An 18,749-nucleotide genomic window follows, 5' to 3' on the forward strand; every position below is an offset into this window, starting at 1 on the left:
TGTTGTGGCAGCTCACTAGAGAGAAAATACGCATGATAGCACAGCCCCAGAGAGCTCATTAAGACTATGTTAAGAACGTATTCATTAGGAAACTGATGTGGATGGGGTTTGCAATTACTGGCAGATTGTCTGGCAGCCAAACTGAATGTGATAAATGGCAAGGATCATAAATGGTTTATCCAACCTCTCCTCAGCTAATTTGCTCTAACTGAGGCAATATCCCAGTGAACTTTTTCTGCACCATCTTCAAAGTCTCCATGTCTTTCCTGTAATGCTGGGAACTAGATGCTGTGCTCCAAATACTGCCCAATCAAAGTTTTATATAGCTGCTATATGATCTGTTAATGTTAGCAGTGTGACTTACCAACATTTATACTCAATATCCCAACTGATGAAGGCAAGTATGACAAATGTCCTCGTGACCAACCTGTTTACTTGTGTTGCCACTTCCAGGAGCTATGTACTTGTACCTCAAGAACTCTCTGGACATTCAGCTCTTTAGGACCCTTCCATTTAGTGTTTTCCATTCCTCTTTCATTTGACCACCAAAAGTACAACACCTCACATTTGTCTGGATTAAATGCCTGCCATTTCTCTTCTCATATCTCCAACTGCTGCTGTATCATTTGAAAACCTTCTTCACTGTCCACGGTCTTGCCAACTTTTGTATCATTTGTAAATGTATTAATTCCTCACCGACTATTTCATTCAAATCATTTATTCATATAATCAACTTTTATCTGCTCCAGCCCAGCCAATTTTGAATCCAATATGCCTCAAGAATCCCATGCACTTTAATCTTCTGGACCAGCCAGCAAAAAGGGACTTTAACTGAAGTCCATGTAAACAATATCTACTGCCCTACTCTCATCAGTCAAATTCATTACCTCCTCAAAAAACTCAATTGCTTGTAGAGATGGTTTCTTCCACAAAAAACAATGCTGACTTTCTCCAATGTCTATACTTTTCCAGATGTGAGTAGATCCAATCCTTAAGAATATTCTCTGACAATTTCCTTACCACTGATGAATGACTTACTGGCCTATAGTTTTCTTGATGATCTCAATTGCCCTTCTTAAACAAAGGATCTATGTCTATGTATTAAAACTGTTGTGCTCTGAAATGCTGGATGGTTCATAAACATAAACTTTTCATTGCCCTTTAATTGCTGGACATAGAGTAATGCCCAGAGTGGGTGTCAGTAATGTAAATGGTAGAGTACAGAGGCCATATGTTTTCCAAAATGCTTTCACAACTCAAATATTCCACATTATTGATTTAAAAATATACCACATGCAAAGATTGGACATATAATTGGACTTATTATTGCCCACTATCTTCATAACTGTCACTAAATCAAGCAATTATTTAAAAGAATCACCAAAATCACGTTATTAGCAATAACATGTTACTGCTGAGACAATATTAATGAAAGTGCTTTTGGGGTGATGCTTTAATAGAATGGTAAGGAATCCTTGATGACAATATTTTTATTCTTTGACGCAATGCTCCAGCTTCGTTGAAGATGCCTATAACTAGAGATGAGGTAGATCAAAAATGATGCTTGATGAGCATAAATTTCCCCACCCCTCCTGGATGTGCAGCATTCCATTTACTTCCAGCCAGTTCCAAATTAGTCAACAGAGGCAGGGTCCTACCCTGAAACACTGGCAATTCCATTCCCCCTGCAGGTGCTGCTCAACCCACTGAGTTCCTTCAGCAGATTGTTCCTGTTCCAGATTCCAGCATCTGCAGACTCTTGAGACTCCATAAAATTCTTCTTGGCCTTTTATTAACTTATCTTAAGAGATGCCTAGATAAGATACCTCCTCAGCCAAGGTTCTGAGTGGCCCACAAATGAAGATAACGCGCCACATAAAAGACTTATCTATAAGATAAGGATGCATAGAGTTGGGGGCGATGTATTAGCATGGATAGAGAATTGGTTTCCTAATAGTAAGCAGAGAGTTGGGCTCCATGGGTGTTACTCTGGTTGGCAATCAGTGGTAATCGGTGTGCCGGAGGGGTCGGTGCTGGGCCCGCAACTGTTCACGATACACATAAATGATCTGAAAGAGGGGACCAAGTGCAGTGTAGCTGAGTTTGCTGATGACCCTAAATTGAGTGGAAAAGTAAAGTGCAGAAGATAACAGAGAGTCTGCAGAGAGACATAGGTAGGTTAAGTGAGTGGGCAAGGGCCTGGCAGGTGGAGTACCATGTTGGTAAATGTGAAGTCATCCACTTTGGAAAGAAAAATGGAATATTAGATTATTAATTAAATGGTAAATGACTGCAGCATGCAGCTGTGCAGAAGGATTTGGAACTCTTTGTGCATGAATCACAAAAGGTTCGTTTGCAGGTGCAGCAGGCTATCAAGAAGGCAAATGGAATGTTGGCCTTCATTACCAGAGGGGATTGAATTTAAGAACAGAGAAGTTATGCTGTAACTGTACAGGGTACTGGTGAGGCTGCACCTGGAGTACTGGTCTCCTTACTTGAGGAAGGATATACTGGCTTTGGAGGCAGTGCAGGGAAGGTTCACCAGATTGATTCCAGAGATAAGGGAGGTTAGACTATGAAGCCAGATTGAGTCTCCAGGGACTGTATTTGCTGGAATTCAGAAGGATGAGAGGAGATCTAATAGAAACATAGAAAATTATGAAAGGGATAAATAAGATAGAGGGATGAAGGTTTTTCCCAATGGTAGGTGAGACTAGAACTAGGGGACATAGCCTCAAGATTCAGGGGACTAAACTTAGGACGGAGCTGAGGAGGAACTGCTTTTCCGAAAGAGTGGTGAATCTGTGGAATTCTCTCCCCGATGAAGCAGTGGAGGCTACCTCAGTAAATATATTTAAGACAAGGTTGGATAGATTTTTCATAGTAGAGGAATTAGTGGTTATGGGGAAGAGGCAGGCAGGTGGAGATGAGTCCATGGTCAGATCAGCCATGATCTTATTGAATGGTAGAGCAGGCATGACGGGCCACATGGCCTACTCCTGCTCCTATTTCTTATGCTCTTGTGAATCAATGTGATCTAATATCCGTCTTTAAATTCCAAAGCATGTGCATACATGGAAAAATACAATATCAACACTAACAAAATTCCATATACAACTCCTAGAGCAGCGTAATTCAATCCAGAAACCACATTCCATTTAAATGATTTTTGTTTGTATAAGGCTGAAATAAAAACAATGCTACTCAGTTTGAAGGAAGCTTTTCTCTCCATGCACTGTTAATGACAATAGATGATTACATGAAATGATACCTCTGGATACTCCGAGAAATCTTATCATGGAGATCCTTTCTTTTTCACTTTGTGAAATCTAATCAGGAATAGAACAAATTCTGGAGGCAAAATCGATGGGTGAGATTGTTAGCAGGGAAAGGAGCTTCTGGAAGTGGGAGACGTTTAAAAGTGTGCTGTCAAGAGTCAGGGCCTCAATGTTCCTGCTGACGTGGAGAGCAAGGCTGGCACCTTCCAGGGGCACTGGTTGATAAAATACGTAGGTTCTTTTTAAGAAAAAGAGAGATGCATAAGCTGCACATAAAAGGGTTAGCGTGAAAGGTGAACTGTTTAAAGAAAACATGAGGGGGATCTTCACCCAGAGGGTGATGAGAGTGTGGAATGAGTTGCCAGTGAAAGTGGTGGATTCGCATTTGATTTCAACATTAAAGAGAACTTTGAATAGGTACATGGATGGGAGGGGTATGGAGGGCTGTGGTTCAGGCACAGGTTGATGGGACGAGGCAGATTAATAGCTCCACCAAGGGGCCTGCTCCTATGCTGTAGTATTCTATGACCCTATCACTCTAACCTGAGGGTGGCCTCATTGTGGCAACAGAGGAGGCCATGGACAACATGTCAGAATGGGAAACTGGATTGGAATTAAAATGCTTAAATCTCACTAATGTAGAGGAGGTCACATCGGGAGCACTGAATAGAGTAAATGACCCCAATCGATTTACAGATGAAGTGTTGCCTCACCTGGAAGGACTGATTGGGGCCCTGAATGGAGGTGACAGAGGAGGTGAGCGGGCAGGTTTGGCACTTCTGCTTGCAGGGATAAGTGCCAGGAGGGAGATTAGTGGGGCGGGATGAATGGACAAGGGAAACCCAGCGGGTACCCAACCTAGATGTTTCACACAACAGCTGCTTTCCAGACAGACAGCTGCCACATCATTCATGTGCTGACGTATCAGAATGGGTTAACGATTGGCAGCTTCCCGGGGAGAGATCTCCCAGGAGCTGATCTATGGCAGTACTGGGTCCTCAAATTGAAGTCTCTGTGTAGCACATTTCTTTGCAGGCAGTCTCTCAGGGTGGAGGCCAAATTGCTTCACTCCAGTTCCTTCTCCACTTTCAGCAGCCATGGCCTTTCGATTCCCCAGGAACCGGTGGAATTTTGCACTTTTACAAAGAGGTTTTCAAAACACAGCACAGCGTTGGAAAAGGCTCTCGGGCTGCAATGTTTGTGCTGACCATGATGTCAATCTAAACTAATCCCATCTGTCTGCACACAGTCTATATTCCTCCATTCCCTGCATGTTCATATGTCCGTCCAAAGTATCTGCTTCCACTATGTTCCCCGGCAGTGCATTCCAAGCACTTACCACTCTGTGTAAGAAAAAACTTGAACTTTCCACCTCTCGTCTAGCTAGACCCTCTGGTATTTGACATTTCTTCCCTGGGAAAAATACTCTGCCATATCTCTGCCTATCATAATTTTCATTGCTTATATCGTGCTGTCACCCAGCCTCCACAATTTCAGAGAAAACAAACCAAGTTTGTCCAAACTCACCTTATGGCCAATACTCTCTGATCCAGGCAGCATTCTGGTGAACCTCTTCTGCTCTCTCCAAAGCCTCCACACCCTGATTGTAAAGCAACGGCAGAACTGCATGCAATACTCCAAATGAGGCCTAGCTAACACTTTATGCAACATTCTTGAGTGCTTTCTTTTGTACACTTGGTACTCACTTGCCATGACTGAGCTTGGAGCAGGGTGTCTGCCAGGTGTGAGAACAACATGGCTGACTCAAAGAACTGATTGAGGGCAACTTGGGCCTTGGAACTGAAATGTCGTCCTGTGAGCATGCACATCCTATTGGTGGATTTGGAGGAATTTGCAGAGACAGATTATCTTTCAAGTGTTTTACAACATCTTAATATTTTACAGAATTTTTTATCTTTATGAATGGCTTCTGACATTATTATTATTATCATCAATAATATTGATAGGATAATTTTTTTTACAGGTAAAACTTTGTCCTAGAAGTCACTTTAATTTTATTTTGCTCTCTATTATGCTTGTAAAAATACAAACTTCATAAGTTGCAAACTTTTGATCCAGGATACATGTTACTAGGAGTTACCAAATGATCTATTGCCTCATCATGTAGGTGAAGTATGAGAGAGCACTGCATGATGGGAAATAATGACACAGAGCCCCTGGCCCACTTCAACAGGAAACAGATGCCAACACTTCAAAATGCATGCAATAAATTTTATGGCAAAACACACAAATGCTGGAAGAACTCAGCAGGTCAGGCAGCATCTATAGAATGAATAAACAGTCCATGTTTCAGATCAAAACCCTTCATTTTTTTCCCCAATCCTGATGAAGGGTCTCAAGCTGAAATGTTGACTGCTTATTCACATCCATAGATGCTGCCTAATCTGATGAGTTCTTCCAGCCTTTTGTGCATGTTTTGCCTTGGATTTGGGACAAAGACTTTTATGTCAGATTTGCACATAACACATTGGATGCATTTCTACCCATTTCTATCTATTTCACCACTTTTTATCTTCAGGATGGCTGCTGTGGAAATGGGTGAATTGATTGTACTAGGAGGAAGGTGGAGAGAATAAAATGAGATTCGTGATAGGATGTATGTAAATGGGTCAGCACCAACTCAATGGGTTGAAGGACCTACTTCCGTGTTGAGTGACTCTACGACTCCACTGTCACTTAATCCTCCAGACAGATAAGAAAGAAAAATACATTTTTCTTTAAATTGCAGTTTTGTTCATGAGTTTAGTGTCAGTGAATTACAGATTCTTCCTGAAAATATCTAGCTTATGGTTAAGAGTGCAATTATTCGATATTATTGTCCATATCAGTATATAACATAAGAATGGAGAACTGTTGAAAGGATTTTCAAAACTCCCTGACTACTAATATATTGCCACAAAAAACTCAGTAGGATGAGAAATGTTTATAACATTAGATGCAATTATTCAATTTTTCAAAAGCTGAAGAATCTCACAACCATAGACTGAAGTCTCCTATTATAATTATTTACTGTAGCCAAGAAAAATGTTGAAATATAAGGAATTTTTATACAAGTGGAAACTCCTGGGAAATCTTAATTTTGTTATGAAATGCAGGCATGCAGTTTATGTTAATTTAATTCCTTGCAGATGCTATTCAGTTCTCCAATTAGCTGGGAAAGATATCTGATTCATCTCATTAGTGTTTTGCAATATTTGTTATTTTTGCAATTGAAACTTTTCTTAATGTGCCAAACAATGTTTCTGATCTTGATAACTGGCAAATTTAATATTACCTACTACAGCCTTCATTGTGAGGAATCCTACTGCTGGCTAACATTTCACATACAGACAAATGGCTCAATGGAAGCAGCACTGAATTATCTTCTGGACTCTCTATTTATTTCTTTAGTGAAGTTAAGATTGTAATCAAATAACTTCTTAACCTGATATCTCGAATTACTTTCAACAACATTAAAAAAAAGTCAGATACTACATGCATTGTACTTTCCGAACAGGAAAACACACATTATCTTTCTACCTGGACACAAAAGACTTATAAATTCTAGGACCCTGAATTACTGCTGAGAGTGTAATTTAGCTAATCAGTCATGATAAGTGATAATGCAGGTAAATTGATATAGAGATGATTTTCTTAGGATTATGACAACTTTCAGTTAAACAAAACATGAATCTGATACCATGCTTTAACTGCTGTCACTAACTTGCTGAAAATCAAAAAAAAACATACTGGAGAGTAGCTAAAGGTTTTTTTTTATTTTCCCTTAATCTGGCAGCCAATTGCAGGTCCCAAAGAATTAAAATTCTCTTAATGTATCTTTGCATTCTCGCAACTTTTATAAGAAGGAAAGAATGTAGTCAGGTTTTATACTGCTTCACCAACCTCATCTGCGAGTCAAGGGTTTTGCTCACGTGGGGTTCCATTTCAGAGTACATTTGTTGACGTTTGTCATGCGTGAATTGCCATTAGAGCAGAGTTCAGAGAATTATTGAGGGTTGCAGCATTGGAGGAGGCTCCATCAAATCTATGCCAGTTCTATGTAAGAGTATTACAGCCATGTTCATTCCTACCTTTTCCCCAAAGCCCTGCAACTTTATTTTCAGACACTTACGACTTCCAGTGTTATAAATGAATTTCCTTAGCAGAATCTTGCAGATGTTTGTCACTTCCCCCGTTAAAATAAAGTGTAGTGTTTTTTTTGGTTCTTATGCCAATCACATTCTTTCTACATCTTTTAGTTCTTGACCTCTCGGTCAATGTAAACAGTTTCTCCCCATTGACTCTGTCCCCACTGCTCAAGATTGTAAATATTTCTCTCACAACCCTTCAGAATCTTCTCAGCTCTAAGGAAAACTCCAGCTTCTCCACCAATCAAAATCCCTCCAGCCTTGCATAATTTTGGGAAACCACCTCTGCATACTTTAGTGAAGAAGAGAACTCTTTAAAAGATTTGCATCCATACTGTAGTGCACGGTATGGAACTGGGCAAGTATTTCAGCTGTGGATGAACCTGTGTTTAATAGAGGATTATCAGGATTTCCTTGATACTACAATCCTATTTATAAAGAACAAAAAAACCCCAGTCAATGTCTTTTGCACATTCTGTGTCTTCCTTACAACTCACTTTCCCTCTAATTTTTGTGTTGAAAGACACTTTGCATCTTCATTTAGACTGTAAATAGCTGGTGCAATTCATATGGAAATCCATTCGTTACCAGTATATCAGGGAGCACGAAGCGCAGAACCAAATATCACTGTGATGATTGTATGCTCTAGTATCAATTGTTTGGTGACAATAAAGTATTTGTATTTTTATTTGTGTATCTTAACAACTTGAAAATGACTAAATTATTTCACTTTCTCAGTTTATTCAGCAAATACCTTACCCACTCCTTTCACCACAATGTACTTCTTTTGTGTATAATAATTTTTTATGTGTCACCATAGTGAATAAGTTTTGGAACTCCAAATACATTGTGGCTGTGTACCAAATCCCCTCCTTTACTACCTGTATGTGTTGCCACCCACAGCTCCAAACTGCTAATTAAATTTGCTAATGACACTACATTGATTGGCCTAATCTCAAACAATAATGAGGCAGCCTACAGAGAAGAAGTCATCACCCTGACACAGTGGTGTCAAGAAAACAACCTCGCCCTCAATGTCGCAAAAACAAGGAACTGGTTGTGCATTACAGGAGGAATGAAGATAGGCTAACCCCTATTGACATCAATGGATCTGGGGTTGAGAGGGTGAACAGCTTTAAATTCTTCGGCATCCACGTCACCAAGGACCTCACGTGCTCTGTACACACCAGCTGTGTGGTGAGTAAGGCACAACAGCACCTCTTTCACCTCAGACGATTGAGGAAGTTTGATATGGGACCCCAAATCCTAAGAACATTCTACAGAGTATTGAGAGCATCCTGACTGGCTGCATCACTGCCTGGTATGGGAACTGTACTTCACTCAATCTCAGGACTCTGCAGAGAGTGGTACGGACAGCCCAGCACATCTCTAGTTGTGAACTTCAGGACATTTACAAAGACAGATGTGAAAAAAGGATTATTGGAGACCCGAGTCACCCCAACCACAATCTATTCCAGCTGCTACAATCCGGGAAACGGCACCACAGCATAAGAGTCAGGACCGACAGGCTCTGGGACAGCTTCTTCAAGCAGGCCATCAGACTGATTAATTCATGCTGATTGGAGTTTATTTCTATGTTACATTCATTGTTCTATTTATCATAAATTATTATAAATAACTATGATTGCACATTTAGACGGAGTTGTAATGTAAAGATTTTTACTCCTCATGTATGTGAGGGATGTAAGAAATAAAGTCAAATCAACTTTCATCCTATTCCCATATTGTCATAAAGTCGTAGATCATGGAAACAGGACTTTCAGCCCAATTCGTCCATGCTAATATTGTTGTGCAGTGAGCCCATCTGCCCCTATATTGTAATATGAAGTCAGTTAACTTCAGCAAACATGGTTTCCCTTTCATAAATACATGATAACTATTCTCCAGCGATGGATTCTAGTATTTTCTTAGTGACATGCTGTACTCTCTCTCCCTCCTTTCTTGTTGACTGAATTTCCAAGATTTCCAGCCTGCTGGGACCCTTCTATGATCAATACTTCAACTATCTCTGCAGCGACTTCTTTTAAGACTCTGTTTTGGAGATTATAAGGTACAAGGAACATGTCAGACTTTAGCTGAGTTTGTACTTCCCTCTTGTGAAAAAGTTTGATTATATTTCTTCCCTTGCTGTGCCCTGATTTCTTTTTATTGTCATTGGAATGTTTTTAGTTTTTTCTCCTATGAAAACTGTCATTTGAAGTTGCTGCTATTTCTCTAATACTCATTATTAATTACCAGCTTTAATCCTGAAACTTTTGTTCACTTTAGTCATTCATATCCTTTTCATATACTTTATATTCAATACTCCTCCTCAATACCGTCTTTGTCAATTCAATTTGCACTGCCTACAGAGAGATTAAAGTCACCCATGATCATTGCAGATCTCTGTATGTCTCTAGATGTGTGGTGGCGAGTGTATTGACTGGTTGCCTCAGAGCCTGATATGGATACAGAACAGAAAATCATGTGGCCCAGTCCAACATGTTTAAAGCCCTCCCTACCATTGATCACATCTACATGAAATGCTGTCATAGGAAAACAGCATCCAACATCAGAGATTTCCACCACCTAGGTTATGGTCTCTTCTTGCTTCTGCCATCAGGAAGAAAGTACAGGAGCTTCAGGACTCACACCACTGGAACAGTTACCACCCCTCAACTATCAGGCTCTTGAATAAAAGGGAATAACTACATTCATCTTCTCTTGACCCATCATTGAAATGTTCCTACACCACTTTCAAGGGCTCTTTATCTCACTATTTCATGTTCTTGTATTTATATTTGCGTTTGCAGAGTTTGTTGTCTTCTGCACTCTGGCTGCTCTTTCACTGATCTTGTTACTGCAACTGTTCTATAGATTCACTGAGTATTTCCACAAGAAAATGAATCTCAGGATTCTATATGGTATTTACTTTGAACGTTATACTATATATAGTTATTGTTATGGGGTATATAGATAACTCCAAATATTGATTTCTTTCCTTTGCTATTTCTTAAATTTCCAAAGCTGTTTCTGCATCTTGATTTTCTGAGCTAAGATGATTTCTCACTTCTTCTACCTTAAATAATGACACTAAATTTTTTTAAGCGTCGCTGATGGAAATGTACCGTAACCTTTTAATCAAATCACAACATTGTTGGTGGGGACTGAATGCCTGCAGCTGTTTGTTGTTGTTCAACAGCTGACACACATTATATTATTTTAATTGTATGTAATACTGTTAAGTACATATGTGTGATGAACAAGTGTAGGACAAAGACTGCTTTACTGGTAGCACATACACTCAGAGTCAGAAACTACAGAGATCCCAAGTTATCTCATTCTGTACTCCAAAATCCAAAACCAGAACCCAAGCATTTCAATTAAGGGGTACTCAACCTGTATCTTAGTACATTTCTGCAATATTCCCTCTGTATTCACTTGTGGCAATTATTTGTTTTATCTATCCATTTGTCTAGTTCATTCAGTGTGTCCCTAGATGTGATATGTGTACTGACCGCTTACATTACACTTGTGCTTCCTTCCCTGGTCCAACACTCATCAGTCACGTTTCCTGGTTGCAACTCTTTCCCATTCCTACCTCATTGCCCTAGCTGAGGATTCTGCCTGTTTAAGTTTCCAGATTCAGTGCTCATATTTTACAACTCCTATGATGGCAATAGTTTACCTCTTCCTTATAAAATCATGCCTGGTTAAATTGCATCTTCATGGAGAGATCTACCTCCTCTGCCTCTACTGGTGGATTTAGACTTTTTTCACTACCATAACTGCAGAGAACAACTCATTCTGAGTTAATTAAAATCCAAAAATCATAATCAACTGAAAAGAAAACAGAAATATTCTCATGAAACAAATGTATATTCAACATTGATAACTTTAATACAGTTTACAGTGTTGAGTTATAAATCAGATATATTTGTTAATACCAGCTGTCAATTGGACCCATCCATTTGTGGGCAGTTTACCTTCCTATAACTTGAAACTGTTAGCATTTATAAATGTACATTTCAAAGTACCTGGGATGTACGTTTTTTATACATGCAATTATTTTCTTGAACCAATGTCACATCACGGAGCATAATTTTTTAGATACCATTTTACTGCTTTGAAGCAAGGAGTAAGACCAGCAATACAGATGGATACAAATATTGAAATAAAGGGAAATCCCTCAAAAACCTCTACATTTACTTTATTTTATATCTCAGAAACATGCAGAAGTACTTCATATAGACGTTTCTGAGGTTGCTACTATTTAATCGGTAAATGAATTAGCTTTTATTATCAGCAGTGAGTTTCTGAAAATAGCACTCGACAAATCATTATCAGTCACACAAACTACCTCAGAATCAGAACTAGTTTCACGACATATGCTGTTGATATTAAATCTGATTCTGAACTACCTAACAGGCAGGCCAAGAAGCTGACAATACACGATCATCCTGTGCTGGTCAGGCACTTTATTTTTACAAGTACTGCTATATTTGACAACTAGCTCACTCTGAATGGAAAATTCGAGGCAATTTTGCCCAGCTGGCTGCACTTTGCTATACTACAGCACCCTTGTGACTTTAGCACTTGAAGATACATGATTTGCTATGAATTGTCCAGCGTTGGCTGTATATGACAGCAAAAATGACAGTACAGGGAGGAATATGCTTTCATTTTCATGGTAATCCCAATGAGATTTCAGTGAAGATGATTCCTGAAAGAGAGAAGAGCTTTTGCTGGGGTTGGATTTCAGTGCAACTGTCTGATGTACCTGGTCGGAGGAAACATTAAATACACTTCAAAGAGCTATACACTTTGAAATTTGCAGTGGTGTAGAAAAAATGTTCAATTACATCATTAGCCATCTGAAGATGAGGCATAGTTCACTAAGACACTTAATAGCAGCCAATGCTCCTTCTTCTTCCCATTCCCATAGTCCCTTGCATAAACATTCAACAAGTAAGATAATAATGAGCACCTTACTGATCTGTTTCTTTGTCTTGCAGAACAAAGCCAAAGATCATCTGGCAAAAGCAGGCAGAAGGGGGTCCTAATCTCCTTCCTTGGCTTTCAGAACAGCAAGATCAGGAACTGACTGCACATCTTCCTTTCAGGGAATTAAATACTTGTACCGTTACGTCTCTCTTACTGCAGCACTCCTCAGGGCCCTCTCAATCACTGTGCATGCCTGTCTCTGGTTTAACTTCCGAGATCCATTACTTCACCAACCTACATTCTATCTGCCATTCCGTTGCCCACTTTCCTAGTAGATCAATTTTGCTCCTTCTCTTACTGAAATGGCATCCTCACCTGAAATGTGAACACTTCACTTTACTGTTGCCTTGCCAACATGTCTGTTGTATAATTGCAGGCTCACCAGTCACTGACCCCACACCACTCCAAGAGACCAACTGACAAAGTGAGAAGAACACAGAAACCCTGTGGATAATGTTGTATTGGGTGGACGTCCTGCATCGCTGCGTCGTCCTCTGATACGCTATACCTCAACACTGGCATTGCAAGAAGAGAAAACACGACAGAGAGAAGCCTACATGAGAGAAAGCACTTGGCATCAGAATGTTGCAGCCATGCAGGAAGGAAAGACATCTTATTGAGCTGGCTTACCATAGAAAACATTTTCTCAAATGTACTGTACTTCCCCTGGTAGAATGAGATGAGGGCCATAACATGGAAAAATTTATGACAAGGCTGATGAGAATGCACTGTGAAAGATTTAGTGCACTATCCAGCCTCTTCTGGTCAACATGTCACCAAGCTGTGATGTCCACTGAAGTTGTGGCTCAGATTTAGTTGTTTCTTTTAGTTTGTAGGGATGATTTTGGGGTCACTGGGGTGAGTTAGCGGTTAGGTTAGGGTTTAGGGACAGGAATGAGGGGAGTTAGATGTCCAAAGGCAGTAAGTGAAGAGTCAGGGGCAGGAGCTGAAAGTGAGAGTCCCGGTCTGGCTGCCATAATTCAAGAGTCCCAGGTATAAAAATAATCTGAAATTGTTCTCAATGTATCAGCTGCAGGGGTGGTAGAGGAAATGTAGACCTTGTACAAAGCCGAGCTTAGAGCTTCCATAGTAAAATACACATACAGTCGGCCCTCATCCGTGGGGGATTGGTTCCGAGACCCCCCGCGGATACCAAGAAACGCGGATGCTCAAGTCCCTTCTTTAACCTGTCTCAGTGAAGTGGTCTTTAGGACCCAGCGGAACCCCAGACTTTATTTAACCTGGCTCAGTGAGGTGGACATTAGGACCTGGCGGTGCAGCTCTGAATCTACAGTTTTCTGTTCACGAAAGTAATCACGTTCACGGTTGAAAATAAGGTGGTAGTAATAAAGCGATCAGAAAGAGATGAAATGTCATTGGTCATTGGAAAAGTGTTAGGCTACAGTCGGTCAACGATCAGAACAATTTTAATGGAGGATGTGAAAGGCCCTGCCCCGATGAAAGCTACAATCATTACTAAGCCACGCAGTGGTTTAATTATTGAAATACATATGTTTCTTAAGTGTTTTATATGCATAGAAAGGTAAAATATGTACTATATACTAAGAAAAACATTTAACTAACTGACATTAAATAATACCGGATGTACCTGTTCAGACTTCAAATCCGACTTAAGGACGGACTCATTCATAACCCGGGGACTGCCTGTACTTTCAAGTCATTTCTAGATTACTTATCATACCTAATACAATGTAAATGCTATGTAAATAGTTGTTATACTGTATTGTTTAGGGAATAATGACAAGAAAAATTAGACCGTACATGCTCAAACAATAAGTGCTGGAGAGAGAACTTCCGGGTTTTCCCGATCCGCAGCTGGTTGAATCTGTACGTGCAGAATCCACGGATAAGGAGGGCCGACTGTACTGTGCCTGTTCCTAACCCATCAACTGTACCAGTTACAAGCATGCACCAAGCAGAAAGAACATATTGCCTTTAAGATTTGGCCTTTCAAAGTGGATCGCATCAGACTACTCAGGGTTAAATTCCATCTACCACTTCTCAGCCCTGCTCTGCATCTTGTCAATGTCCCATTGTAACCTATGACAATGATCCACAACTGGAGTTAATCTAGAGTTACAGGGGGTTGGGAACCAGAGTGCTGGAACAGTTATTGGAGAGGTTGTGGAGACAGATGTTGGTAGGACCTCAGACAAAGTCAGTAATCAAAAGGTTGAGCATGGTGCGACTAGTGTCCTGAGCTATGTATATTTCAATGGAAAGAGGGTCATAAGAAAGGTGGGTGAGCTCAGGGAATGGATCAACACCTAGAATTATGACATTGTAGACATTAGAAAGACTTGATTGTAGGAGGGGCGGAACTGGCAGCTCAATTTTCTTGAGCTCCATTGTTTTAGATGTGACAGAGCAGGAAGGATTATAGGAGGAGTGCTGGTGTTACTAGTCAGGAAAAATATGGCAGTCCTCAGTTCGGACAGATAGTGAGAAATTATGGGTGGAACTGAGAAAAAAGAAAGGCATGACCATGTTAATGGGCTATATTACAGACCACTCAACCGTCCTAGTGACCAGAGGAAGATAAAGTAAAGAGATTGCAAACTGTTGCAAGAAATGTAAGGTTGTTATATTAGATGATTTTATATTTCTACACATTGACTGGGAATCCCATACTGTAAAAGAACTAGTTGGGATAGATTTTGCCAAATGTGTTCAGGAACGCTTCCTTCATCAGTACGTAGAAGTCCCAACAAGACACTGTGCAAAACTGAAGTTGCTATTTGGGGAATGAGACAGGACAGGTGACAGAAGTTGGTGTAGGGGAACAGTGACCACAATGCCATTTGTTTCAAAGTAAATATGCAAAAAGATAGGTCTGGTCCGAGGGTTGAGATTCTAAATTGGAGAAAGGCCAATTCTGATGGTATCAGGAATGATCAGGCACATGCAGATTGGGACAGGATGTTTTCTGGTAGTTGTAGGCAGCTTAAATGGTTTTGGCATGGACTACATGGGCCAAAGGGCCTATTTCTGTGCTGTACTTCTCTGTGACTCCACCAACCATCATGGCATCCGAAAACTTACTAACCCATCCTACTGCTTGCTCATTCAGGTCACTTACAAAATATCAAAGAGCAGGGGTCCCAGAACAGACCTGTGTGAGAAACCACTGATCACCAATCTCCAGCAGAAAGCTCTCCATCTACAACCACACTCTGCCTTCTACGGGCAAGCCACTTCTGTATCCACACAGCCAGGTTTCGCTGGATACCATGCCTTCTGACTTTCTAATTGAGGCTACCATGGGGAATCATAAAAAACACCTTACTAAAACCACTTAAAGATCAATCATTCCACAAACATGCCTCATAGATTTATGGCAGATCTGCTGCTATTTCAGTATAATGATCTTGGTTTGGAAAATAGTGATATGAAGTATGCTATTCCAAACAGCCTTACCCTAGAGTTATGAAGGAACCTCCTTTTTATTTTATTTGATTAATATACCATCTCACATGATATATTGTTATTATTTGGTGTATTTCGGGGAGAGATGATGTGGATTTGGGAGTTAAATAAGGACCTCATGAGAATGTGTTGTACATGGTCGGTGAGATGATAGAGGGATGCCACCATGGGACTGATTTACAGGGTAAAAATGAAATTGTTCATTATATCACCTTCATTGGTGAAATGCCCTAGCCAGCCTGTTGGTCATGACAAAATTGATTGATCTCCTATCAATCTGTGGACAATGGCTGAATGTGAAATTCAAGAACCCCAGAAACTGAAACTTGTGCAACTTACTGAATGACCCCTCTCACCTTTCTGTACTTGTCTGCCTGTAAGCGGTCAGCAGTATATTCCAATTGTGGACACTTTGCCCTGGATCGTAGGTTTTGTAATCTGAATTCTGCTGCCAAACCAAGAATAAAACTTCAAGTTTGAAGGAGTGTTTGAATGTATGAAAATCTTCACTCCCTTCTTTTAAAGCCCTATAAGTTTCTTATATCTCTTGCCCTATACTATACCTCTTCCTCCAGTCTCCTTTTCCTTAGTTCCTACGTAGGCTGCATCTGTTCCCAGGATGAGGCTTTCCTTTCTAGGATATCAGAGATATCACCCTTCTTCAAAGAATGGTATTTCTGTTCCTCCACCAATGATGCCACCCTCACCCGCATCTCCTTCATTCCCTGTCCATCTGCCCTCACCCCACCTTCCTGCCACCTTACGCGGATAGCACTACCACCCCACGAGTCTCCTCACCTAAACATCATTTTTGCGCTTCTGCCATCTTCAACAGAATTCTATCACCAAACTTATCTTTACTCCCCCCCAACCCACTGTCCACTTTCTGCATGGGTCACACCCTCCGTGATTCCCTTGTCCATTTGCCCCTCCCACTAATCTCCCCCCCCCCCCCACCCGAAGGCACTTATCCCTGCAAGGTACAGAAATGCTACACCTGCCCATTCACCTCCTCCTTTGGCTCCATTCGGGACCCCAAGCTGTTGTTCCAAGTAAGGCTACACTTCACCTGCAAATCTGTTGGGGTCATCTATTATATCCAGTGGTGCCAGTGTGGTCTTATCTACATTGGTGTGACCTGACCGCTTTGTCGAGCACCTCAACTCAATCGGCCAAAAGTGAAATTTCCCAGAAGCCAACCGTTGCAACTTCTCTCCCCATTCTGAATCTGACCAGTCGGTCAATGGCATTCTCCATTTTCCTTCCCCTTCCCTCTTCTTCAAGTCCCCACTCTGGTTTAATATGTTTTTTCCTCACTTGACTATCCCGTGCCCCAGTGCCCCTCCTTCTTCTCTTCCTTCCATGGTCCACTTTCCCCGCTATTAGATTCCTTCCTCTCCATCCCTTTAGCTTTCCCACCCACCTGGCTTCACCTAACACTTTCCAGCTAGTTCTCCTTCACCTCCCACCACCTTTCTGTTCTGGTGTCTTCCCCTTCCTTTCCAATCCTGAAGAAAGGTCCTGGTCCGAAACTGTTTATTCATTTCTACAGATGCTGCCTAACCTGCTGAGCTCTTCCTGCATTTTTTGTGTGTTTCTCAAAGTTTCCTTAAACGGCATATGGCATTATCTTAAAATGTTCTGCCTGTTTAATTCTAAAAACCCAGCCGTATTTTTCAAGTTTGTGTATTTCAGTATATCTGAATATTTGCTTAAGTATTTCCTGTATAAAAGTACACTTTTTATTAATTGTGCTTGTTTTCCAGTATATGGAAAGCTGTAACCCTTTAAGGCTTGACCTTGTTGTTGGAAACATTCATTTTGTATGTTTTACTGTTTTGTAGAGGCTTATCTGATGTTTTTGATGTTTCAACTGTGAACAACATGAATATTTTATGGACAAGCTACTTCTAGCATTCCTCAGGACTTGGCATGTAATAGTATTTCTAAATCATATGAAAACCATCTTTTTCCTTAATGTTGTAAATTTTATGTTAAGTTGGTACACCACATCTTAGAGGGAATTTTGAAACTGTGGACCAAAAATTAAAGTTTTAATTGCAAATATTGGCATGTTTTATTCTCCCTTGTGGATTTCTGGATGGCTGAGGGTTGGGGGAGGGGCGTGGAATTAGAAACAAAATGTGGCTTTGAAGCCAGTATTAAAGTTTATAGTGTTTGGTTTTAAATGAGCTGAGCTTTAAACAGAAGTAGTTTTAATTCTGGTGCAGTAAAGAAATTGCTTTTTGTCATCTAATCTGAATTAAAATGAGTGGTATTGTTTAGTGTTAATTCAAGATTCATTAAAGTACAATTAAATTCAATAATTACATGTTTTATTTCTTCTAGATTTGATTAATTTGTCTCATATTCAGACGAAGAGCTTTTGTCAAATAAGAAGGAATCATAAACTTCATTGGGAGGGCAAGATAATATTATATCAGAATGACAGACCAAAATCCAGAAGATAAGGAAAAAATCCTCCCTTTTTAAATGTATAAATCAAAAGATTTTTTATATATGTTTGAGGGGGAAATCTCTGTAAAATGGTTCACTCATTCAAAACAGTCCATAAGATGTGTTAAGCTCTACTGATGTTTTCAATTCTTCTTGTACAAGAATGTTGAACATACTAATTAATTTTCTTCAAAGGGAAGGGATTAGTAAGGGCATAGGTGGATTGCTTACTGATAGAGAAAAGAGAATTTATAATAGAGAACAAGGAAACGACAGCGAAATTTATCAACCACTTTATACCTTCACAGAAAGCCTTTCAAAAATTCTACCTGTGGAAGTAAGAAACCGCAAGAAATACATATGTTTCAAACAGTAATAAAAGAATTGCTGAGAGCAAATTATAGTAAGTCTCCTT

General features: G+C 40.2%; 1 protein-coding gene and 1 long non-coding RNA gene across 7 annotated transcripts in view; one reads left to right on the plus strand and one right to left on the minus strand.

Moving 5' to 3' along the window:
* The window catches only part of LOC132394342 (uncharacterized), a 121,555-nt gene extending 111,313 nt beyond the window's left edge, over positions 1–10,242 (plus strand). The window contains exon 6 of the long non-coding RNA XR_009512278.1: positions 8,330–10,242. This is a non-coding gene — a long non-coding RNA (uncharacterized LOC132394342). The remainder of the gene's footprint in view (positions 1–8,329) is intronic.
* The window catches only part of LOC132394341 (glypican-5-like), an 855,183-nt gene that overhangs the window by 70,842 nt on the left and 765,592 nt on the right, over positions 1–18,749 (minus strand). The gene's annotated exons all lie outside the window — the stretch shown is intronic.

This window comes from Hypanus sabinus, chromosome 5, assembly GCF_030144855.1.
Source record: "Hypanus sabinus isolate sHypSab1 chromosome 5, sHypSab1.hap1, whole genome shotgun sequence".
Taxonomy (NCBI): Eukaryota; Metazoa; Chordata; class Chondrichthyes; order Myliobatiformes; family Dasyatidae; genus Hypanus; species Hypanus sabinus.